The sequence below is a fragment of the Triticum urartu genome, chromosome 6A (genome assembly GCF_056163025.1).
Source record: "Triticum urartu cultivar PI428250 chromosome 6A, HENAU_Tu73, whole genome shotgun sequence".
Classification (NCBI taxonomy): Eukaryota; Viridiplantae; Streptophyta; class Magnoliopsida; order Poales; family Poaceae; genus Triticum; species Triticum urartu.
The window spans coordinates 455,224,297-455,233,411 of NC_141878.1; the positions used below are offsets into that span (position 1 = coordinate 455,224,297).

The following is a 9,115-nucleotide window of genomic DNA, read 5'->3' on the forward strand; positions in this document are numbered from 1 at the left end:
TTAACTTAGGTACTAGTGATAATTTTTATAAAACTAAAATAAAAGGAAACTAAATAAAACAGAAAAGAGAAATAAATAAAAGAAAGGAAAAACTACTAAACAAAAACAAAAGAAAGAAAAAAAGGCTCCCGGGCCATCTGGGCCAAATGGCCCAGCTCGCCACCAGGCCGGCCCAACCATCTGGCCTATATGGCCCTTCCTCCCCCGTGACGTAAACCCCCACTGACACTCCCCCCTCTCTCCAATAATATCTCCCCCTCTCCCCCGACTGGATCGGGATCGTGGGAGGAGAACGTCACCGCCGAACGCCATCGCCCCCCCATCGAGAATGGCGCACCGGTCCCGTCGCCAACGTCGCCCGTCGCCGGACCTCCCTGCCGGATCGCCGCCGTCCTCCTTGTCCTCCTCCCCAGGCTGCTTCCTCGCGCCTCACCGCCCCTCTCCTCGGCAACGAACGTGAGCCGCGCCCCCTCCCTCTTTCCTCCTCGGTCGCTATGCCGCTCTCCGTCGCCACACACTACCGCATGCGCCGTCCCGCTCGCAACGGCCGCTCGGCCTCCCTCCCCCGCCCCTCTTCCCGCTCGCGCTTCCGCGCGCCCAGCGACGACCGTCGCCCATGGCCACCTCCTTCACGGCGCGACCGCGCCCCCGCCACTGCTTCGCCTGCGCTGATACTGCTGCCCTCGCGCTCGCCTACCTTGCTGTCCTGCGTCCGGCCTCACCCGCGTCCGCGCGCTCCGCTTTGGCCTCAGCCGCAGCCCCCGCGCGCTGCTCGCCGCCGCGGCCGCCCCTGCTTCGCCTCCGCCGCTCCGCAACCGGCTCCCCCGGGGCTCGGCCTCAACCCCGCGGTGCCGCGCCCCGCACCTGGCCACACCCGTCCCGCCGTGGCCTCTTCCTCCCCGCCTCGCCCGCACAGCCAGCCGCCTCGCCTCCACTCGCGGCACCCCCTGTCGCCGCCATGTGCCCGTGCCGCCCGCACGCTGCGCGCGCCCCGTGCGCCCGCGCCGTGGCTGGCCCCCTCCTGGCCGCGCCGAAGCGCGCGCGCCTGCACCTCGTGCTCCTCGCCTCACCCCTGATGCCTCCCTCCGCCGTGGCCTCCCTATTCCCTCCTGCCCGCGCCGCAGCTCAGCTCCCGCTTGCGTTGCACCACCGTTCCGCCGTCGCCTTCGATCCGCTGCCCGCCGGCTGGACCCCACTCCGGCAATGGCCGGGCCGTGGCCACCGGACTCCCCCGCTCCAGCGCCCTGCTGGGTTCGGGCACCCGCACCGCCACACCGCCCGCACCCGCTAACGACCCGCCCTGGATGACCATGGGCCTATGACAAGTAGGCCCCGCCCACAGAACGTTTTTATATATAAATAAAAATAATAAATAAAAATTAATTAATTAATTAAAGAATTAATTAACTTAATTAAATTTGATTAATTAAGTTAATCAATTAACTAAACTAATTAAACCTGCTTAGTTAGTCTTAGGCAATGACAGTGGGACCCACATGTCAGTTTGACTAGGTCAACTGTCTAGTTGACTGCTGACATCCCCCTGACATCATGCTGACGTCATAATTGCATTTTGTAATTAAATTAATTCTGTTAATTCTAAAAATGAATTAAATCTTTAAAAATGAATATAAAATAATCCGTAGCTCGGATGAAAAAACTTTGTACATGAAAGTTGCTCAGAACGACGAGACGAATCCGGATGCGCAGCTCGTTCGTCCGCCACGCATCCCTAACATAGCAAACACACAACTTTCCCCCTTCGGTTCACCAGTCCGAAAACGCGAAACACCGGGGATACTTTCCCGGATGTTTTCCCCCTTCGCCGGTATCACCTCCTATTGCGTTAGGTCACCCCTTGCACCGCGTATCACCATGTTATGCTTTGTGTTGCTTTGATTGCTCTGTTATTTATTATGTTCCCCCTTTGTTACTTCTTTCCGGTAGACTCCGAGACTACTGCCGGTGTCCATGTGTTCGACTACATTGAAGATGACCCCTCTCTCTTGCCAGAGCAACCAGGCAAGCCCCCCTTGATCACCAAATATCGCTTACTCTCCTCTATACTGCTTGCATTAGAGTAGTGTAGCATGTTACTGCTTTCCGTTAATCCTATTCTCATGCATAGCCTGTCATTGTTGCTACAACTATTGATACCTTACCTGCAATCCTAAATGCTTGTATAGGATGCTAGATTATCATCAGTGGCCCTACACTCTTGTCCGTCTGCCATGCTATACTACTGGGCCGTGATCACTTCGGGAGGTGATCACGGGCATATGCTATATACTTTATACTGTTACATTACTTATGATATTGTTCGAAGATGGGGGCTGAAGGGGCAAGTAGCTCCATCCCGGTAGAGGTGGGCCTGGGTTCCCGACGGCCCCCGACTGTTGTTTTGTGGCGGAGCGACAGGGCAGGTTGAGACCACCTAGGAGAGAGGTGGGCCTTGCCTTGGTCGGCGTTTGCGAATACTTAACATGCTTAACGAGATCTTGGTATTTGATCTGAGTATGGCTACTGGCCTATACGCACTAACCATCTACGCGGGGACAGTTATGGGCACTCGACGTCGTGGTATCAGCCGAAGCCTTCGTGATGTCAGCGACTAAGCGGCGCGCGCCAGATTGGAACGTAAGCTTGCTCTTGTATTAAGGGGGCTATTTCTGCTTCCGGCTGCCCTCGCAACGTGCAGGTGTGCAATGGGCGATGGGCCCAGACCCCTGCGCCATAGGATTTAGACCGGCGTGCTAACCTCTCTGTTGTGCCTAGGTAGGGCTGCGACGTGTTGATCTTCCGAGGCCGGGCATGACCCAGGAAAGTGTGTCCGGCCAAATGGGATCGAGCGTGTTGGGTTATGTGGTGCACCCCTGCAGGGAAGTTAATCTATTCGAATAGCCGTGATCTTCGGTAACAGGACGACTTGGAGTTGTACCTTGACCTTATGACAACTAGAACCGGATACTTAATAAAACACACCCTTCCAAGTGCCAGATACAGCCGGTGATCGCTCTCTCACATGGCGACGAGGGGAGGATCATCGGTTAGGATTATGCTACACGATGCTACTTGGTGAACTTACCATCTACTCTCTTCTCTTGCTGCAAAATGGAGGTTACCAGAAGCGTAGTCTTCGAAAGGACTAGCTATCCCCCTCTTATTCCGGCATTCTGCAGTTCAGTCCACATATGATAGCCTTATTCCAGTTGATACCAATGCATACATATGTAGTGTAGCTCCTTGCTTGCGAGTACTTTGGATGAGTACTCACGGTTGCTTTGCTCCCTCCTTTCTCCCTTTCTATATCCGATTGCTGCGACCAGACGATGGAGCCCAGGAGCCAGACGCCACTATCGATGACGACTACTACTACTCGGGAGGTGCCTACTACTACGTGTAGCCCGCTGACGACGACCAGGAGTAGTTTAGGAGGATCCTAGGCAGGAGGCCTGCGCCTCTTTCGATTTGTATCCCGGTTTGTGCCAACCTTCTTAAGGCAAACTTGTTTAACTTATGTCTGTACTCAGATATTGTTGCTTCCGCTGACTCGTCTATGATCGAGCTCTTGTATTCGAGCCCTCGAGGCCCCTGGCTTGTAATATGATGCTTGTATGACTTATTTTTTTGTAGAGTTGTGTTGTGATATCTTCCCGTGAGTCCCTGATCTTGATTGTACACATTTGCGTGTATGATTAGTGTACGGTCAAATCGGGGGCGTCACAGTCTTTTAGACTATAATCCTGATTTTTTGCCTTCCTAAATCCTAATCCTGTAGGGGCATTGCTGTCTGCTACATGGTTTAGATGAGCATAGGCCTTGTGATTACTGAGATCAATCGTAGAATCAAAAGCATATAAGATGACCAGTTTGTCAGTGTATTGGCAGAGGACCTACCAGCGGTGGTGGAACTGGACTGCCGCGATGCCGGCGGTGGTGCCCCTTGTGCCTTCTCCATGTGAGAACGGCCGACAGCATGCTGCAGGTAGGATGCGGAGGGGTGGGCCAGGAGGAGGCGGGCAGAACCTGGCAGTAGGCGGCGTAGAGGAGCAGGAGGCCGCGAGGTATGGGGCAGGGCCGCGGCGGCGGAGGGGATCTCGAGAGGGCTGCAGCGGAGGACAAGATGCCCATGAAGTGTAGAGAGGGAGGAGATGGCCGTGACGCGGGATGTGCAGGTGGGGAGCGGGTGTTGTGCAAGACGACAGGAGATAGCGGGAGGTCGGACGAGTAGGGATGGCTTCTGCAAATCCGCCGCGCGCTGGCTTCCAGCTCCCCTTTGGAAATATTTCGGGATCTGACCCTTTTGCCTACCGCTAGGTGGGGGGGGGGGGGTGGCAGTAGGTTTGCACGTCCTACCGCCATGGGCTCTGGCGGTAGTTCCCTTGACGGTGACTCGCAGCCGTCGGCTCGTGTTGACGTGGAAAAGGGCCTACCACCATGGGCTCTGGCGGTAGGGTACGGAAGCCTACCGCCAGCACCTCTGGCAGTAGGGTCTTGGGTGATGGATAAGGTGGATAAGGGGCTGGTTTGTGGGCCCTAATGCCTATGACCTTCCAACTAACGCCTATGACCTTCCACCGATATGCTAGAGAAGTAACATGTTACTCCAAAATGTGTGTCAACACTAACATCCATTTTATATGCAGGCACCGCCTCCTCTATGCAAGCACTTCACCTGGATAGATCATCAAGTGCCAAAAGATGTCCAGAAGGACCAATATGAAGATTGTCTTTGGTGCCAGCGGCTGTTCGAAGAAAGGTTTAAAAGAGGATTGGAGGAAGAGCATCATTAGAAAGAGAGGATGGAGCGGAAGCAACACGAGGAGGAGAGGGCATGCCAAACGAAGCTTGCTCGTGAAGAGAGGACAATAAAGCTTGCAAAGGCTGGCAAGTCACAAGAGTAGGATGAGGCACGTGACAAGAAGGGGAAATGGCCCTGTATGACTCAGTAAAGCCTTCATTTCGGTGGACTCGTCGTGTAACCGGATGAAGGCATGCCAAATTTATCATGAACTATGTAGTACTAAGGCATGGAGCCATGTGTCGTGAACTTGTCGTGAATGAATTTGCCATTTATATTGAATTTGGCATGGAGATGTTTGCAAGGTGTCGTGAGAACTTTAGTTTGTCAGCAATTTCTATGATTTGTCAGCAATCTATGTGATGAGTTTTATTTATAAACTGTTGTGCTGAGCTGACGGATAGAACAGAGGAAGGCCTCTGGTTTTAAGCCTACCGCCACACACCCTGGCAGTAGGTAGCTGGACCCTACCACCAGAGCCCATGGCGGTAGGGGGGCATAGTTTCTGTGATGAAAAAAATCAACCCCTTGGCGGTAGGCTCAAACCCTACCGCTAGAGCGTGTGGCGGTAGGTTGCTGGATCCTACCACTAGAGCACATGGCGGTAGGGGGCGGCAAAGTTTCTATGACAAGAAAAAACACCACCTTGGCGGTAGGGTAAGCCTACGGCCAGAGACAGTGGGGGTAGGGTTTGACCCTACCGCCAAGGTGGTGATTTTTCTTGTCACAGAAACTTTGCCGCCCCTACCGCCATGGGCTCTGGCAGTAGGATCCTGCAACCTACCGCCACAGGCTCTAGCGGTAGGGTAAAAAACAGAGGAAGTTCTCTGTTCTGCCCCTTCTGTCAAATATTAGAATGATATACACACTTCTATCCACTTCTATCAAATAATAGGATGATTCGCAAGCACATACATAACTCAACTCAACATAGTTCATTACATCCACGAATAACACATGTTCAAACTAATTAAAACATGACCCGATTCGGATCACATCGGTTGAAACTAATAGCTCAAGCTCAATGACACATTTTCTAAACAGATAACATATTTCTCAAACTTATCACACGTTCAATTTGATCGTCACGCGCTTGATTAAGCTAAAGTTGAAAATCGGTGGATCCTGCCCAATGACCCAACACACCATTCGTTTCATGGAACCAGGTCCATGCAGCACGGGGGCGGACTCTCTAACACGCCTTGTTTAATTTCCCATCCTATGACCTGGCCGGGTTTCCTCAAGCCCATCTCACAGAATTCTAATTTGCTTGAAGTGAACGCAATCTCAATTTCCAAACCGTGTCTGCAAGCATATTGCTGGTCTTGCAGCTCATCAAGCATCCTCTCTTTCTCGTTCACAAGCTTTCGAAAAGCTTTTTTCTCCTTAGCATCAGAAGGTTCCTCGATAACCTAATAATTGATGAAATCCTTCATGGCCGCATTTGCCTCATCATAACTCTTCAACCATGCTTCACATTCCCTCTTCAAGCAACGGTGTCGCTCCGACATGACCTTCTCACACGCTATGTTCATAGTCATGGATCGAATGTCCATCCTACATGAATATACGGGTTTAAGATGACATAGACCAAAACACAAAATAAATTGAATGGAGTACAACACTTGGTTACTTGATATGACATACAACACCAAGTTCTTAATGAGTTCAAATGTTAAGGGTACAAGTCATAGAAGTTCACCAAGCAAAGGGTACATGTCATTACAGTCCAAATGACAAATATTACATAGCCTCATGCAATTCTATTTGGCGTATGGTCCCGGGTTGCAACAAATAACATCATTTCTTTCTTTGACCCATGCCCAACGAGAAGCCCGCTTCTCGTACGACGAGAATGGTTGGCGAACTAACCAATCAATGACCTGGTCATGATTTCCCATTTCTATCTCAGCATATTCTCCCTTTGTCGCACACAATGCCGTCGGCATTCACCTTCTCGAGGACCGAAGTGAGGCCGCTAAGCGCCTCCGCCCGTGCCAACGGGTAGACTCCGCTGGCCATCGAGACTAGTGCTCGGATCTCCACCTCAGGGTCAGCACCTGAGCTACTGGATGCGTGTGGCCCTATAAACCGAGCCCGCTTGGAGACGGACGGGACGGGTTCGGAAGCGGCGAGGTCCTCGTCCATGAGATTCATGACCCCATAAGCTTGGAAAGAATTTTGCAAAACCCATATAAGTATATTTCTTGCAAACTAAAACTAATAATCTCTAGCAAATTAAAATTAGAACTGCATGTTGGTCGCATATTTACTGTATGATTATATTTTCAGGTCTTTGTAACTGTTATTCTGATATCAGCACAGAGACCTGAAAAGAAGTATCAATTTCCATATAGCTGAGAATTTAAAATTTTAATAGCAACAATGCAGCTGTATGGATTGAACTCCTCCTCAAAGTATATATGCATTTAGATTTAGTTATACATGTTCATTCCAGCTAACTTTTATCTAGATTGCTTAGGACATTGTTATCCAAACAGTTGATGGAAAGAATTTAGCACAATACTACAAAACACAGGAGCTAGCATAGAGTTTTGTAAGGGGCATGTCTATGTTTCTTCTCAATGGTAGTGGCCGCCTAACTTACTTTACAAAATGGGACAAGGATAATGGAAGGATTTCCCTGTGCCCTTTATTCATGGAATGATACTAATCAACACTCATCTATTGCATAAGTTTCTTCATGGTCTTTTAGACTATAATCCTGAGTTTTTTTCCGTCCTAAATCCTAATCCTGTAGGGGCATTGCTGTCTGCTACATGGTCTAAATGAGCATAGGCCTTGTGATACTGAGGTCAACCATAGGATCAAAAGCATATAAGATCACCTGTTCGTCAGTGTATTGCCATAGGACCTACCAGCGATGGTGGAACTAGACTGCCGCGATGCTGGCGGTGGTGCCCCTTGTGCCTTCTCCATGCGAGAATGGCCGATAGCATGCTGCAGGTAGGTCGTGGAGGGGTTGGCCAGGAGGGGGCGGGCAGAACCTGGCAGTAGGCGGCATAGAGGAGCAGGAGGCCGCGAGGAATGGGGCAGGGTCACGTCAGCTGAGGGGATCTCGAGAGGGCTGCGGCAGAGGACAAGACGCCCGCAGAGTGCGGAGAGGGAGGAGATGGCCGCGATGCAGGATGCGCAGGCGGGGAGCGGGCGCGGTAGAAGACGACATGAGATAGCGGGAGGATGAACGAGTAGGAATGGCTTCCGCAAATCCACCGCGCGCTGGCTTCCGGCTCCCCTTTGGAAATATTTCGGGATCTGACCCTTTTGCCTACCGCCACGGGGGTGGTGGTAGGTTTGCACGTCCTACCGCCATGGGCCGGTAGGTCCCTTGACGGCGACTGGCGGCCGCCGGCTCGTGCTGACGTAGAAAAGGGCCTACCGCCATGGGCTCTGGCGGTAGGGTACTGAAGCCTACCGCCAGCACCTCTGGCGGTAGGGTCCTGGGTGATGGATAAGGTGGATAAGGGGCTGGTTTGTGGGCCCTAATGCCTATGACCTTCCAACTAATGCCTATGACCTTCCACCGGTATGCTAGAGAAGTAACATGTTACTCCAAAATGTGTGTCAACACTAACATCCATTTTATATGCACTCACCGCCTCCTCTATGCAAGTACTTCACCTAGATAGATCATGAAGTGCCAAAAGATGTCCAAAAGGACCAATATGAAGATTGTCTTAGGCGCCAACGGTTGTTCAAACAAAGGTTTCAAAGAGGCTTGGAGGAAGAGTGTCGTCAGAAAGAGAGGATGGAGCGGAAGCAACGCGAGGAGGAGAAGGCACGCAAACGAAGCTTGCTCATGAGGAGAGGACAAGAAAGCTTGCAAAGGCTCGCAAGGCACAAGAGGAGGATGAGGCACGTGACAAGAAGGGGAAATGGCCCCGTATGACCCAGTAAAGCCTTCGCTTCGGTGGACTCGTCATGTAACCGGATGAAGCCATGCCAAATTTATCATGATCTATGTAGTACTAAGGCATGAAGCCATGTGTCATGAACTTGTCGTGAATGAATTTGCCATATGTATTGAATTTTGTGTGGAGATGTTTGCAAGGTGTCGTGAGAACTTTAGTTTGTTAGCAATTTCCGTGATTTGTCAGCAATCTATGTGATGATTTTTATTTATAAACTGTTGTGATGAGATGACGGATAGAATAGAGGAAGGCCTCTGTTTTTAAGCCTACCGCCACACACCCTGGTGGTAGGTTGCTAGACCCTACCGCCCGAGCCCTTGGCAGTAGGGGGCATAGTTTCTATGACGAATAAAATCAACCCTTGGCGGTAGGCTCAAACCCT

The 9,115-nt window shown here is 51.2% G+C and overlaps 1 long non-coding RNA gene across 1 annotated transcript; it reads left to right on the plus strand.

The window, feature by feature from the left end:
- The first annotated feature begins 234 nt into the window (after positions 1-234).
- LOC147965676 (uncharacterized) lies at positions 235-3,610 on the plus strand. The gene is made up of 3 exons (XR_015607530.1): positions 235-456; positions 1,948-2,022; positions 3,327-3,610. It is a non-coding gene; the product is annotated as an uncharacterized LOC147965676 (long non-coding RNA).
- The last annotated feature ends 5,505 nt before the right edge of the window (positions 3,611-9,115 follow it).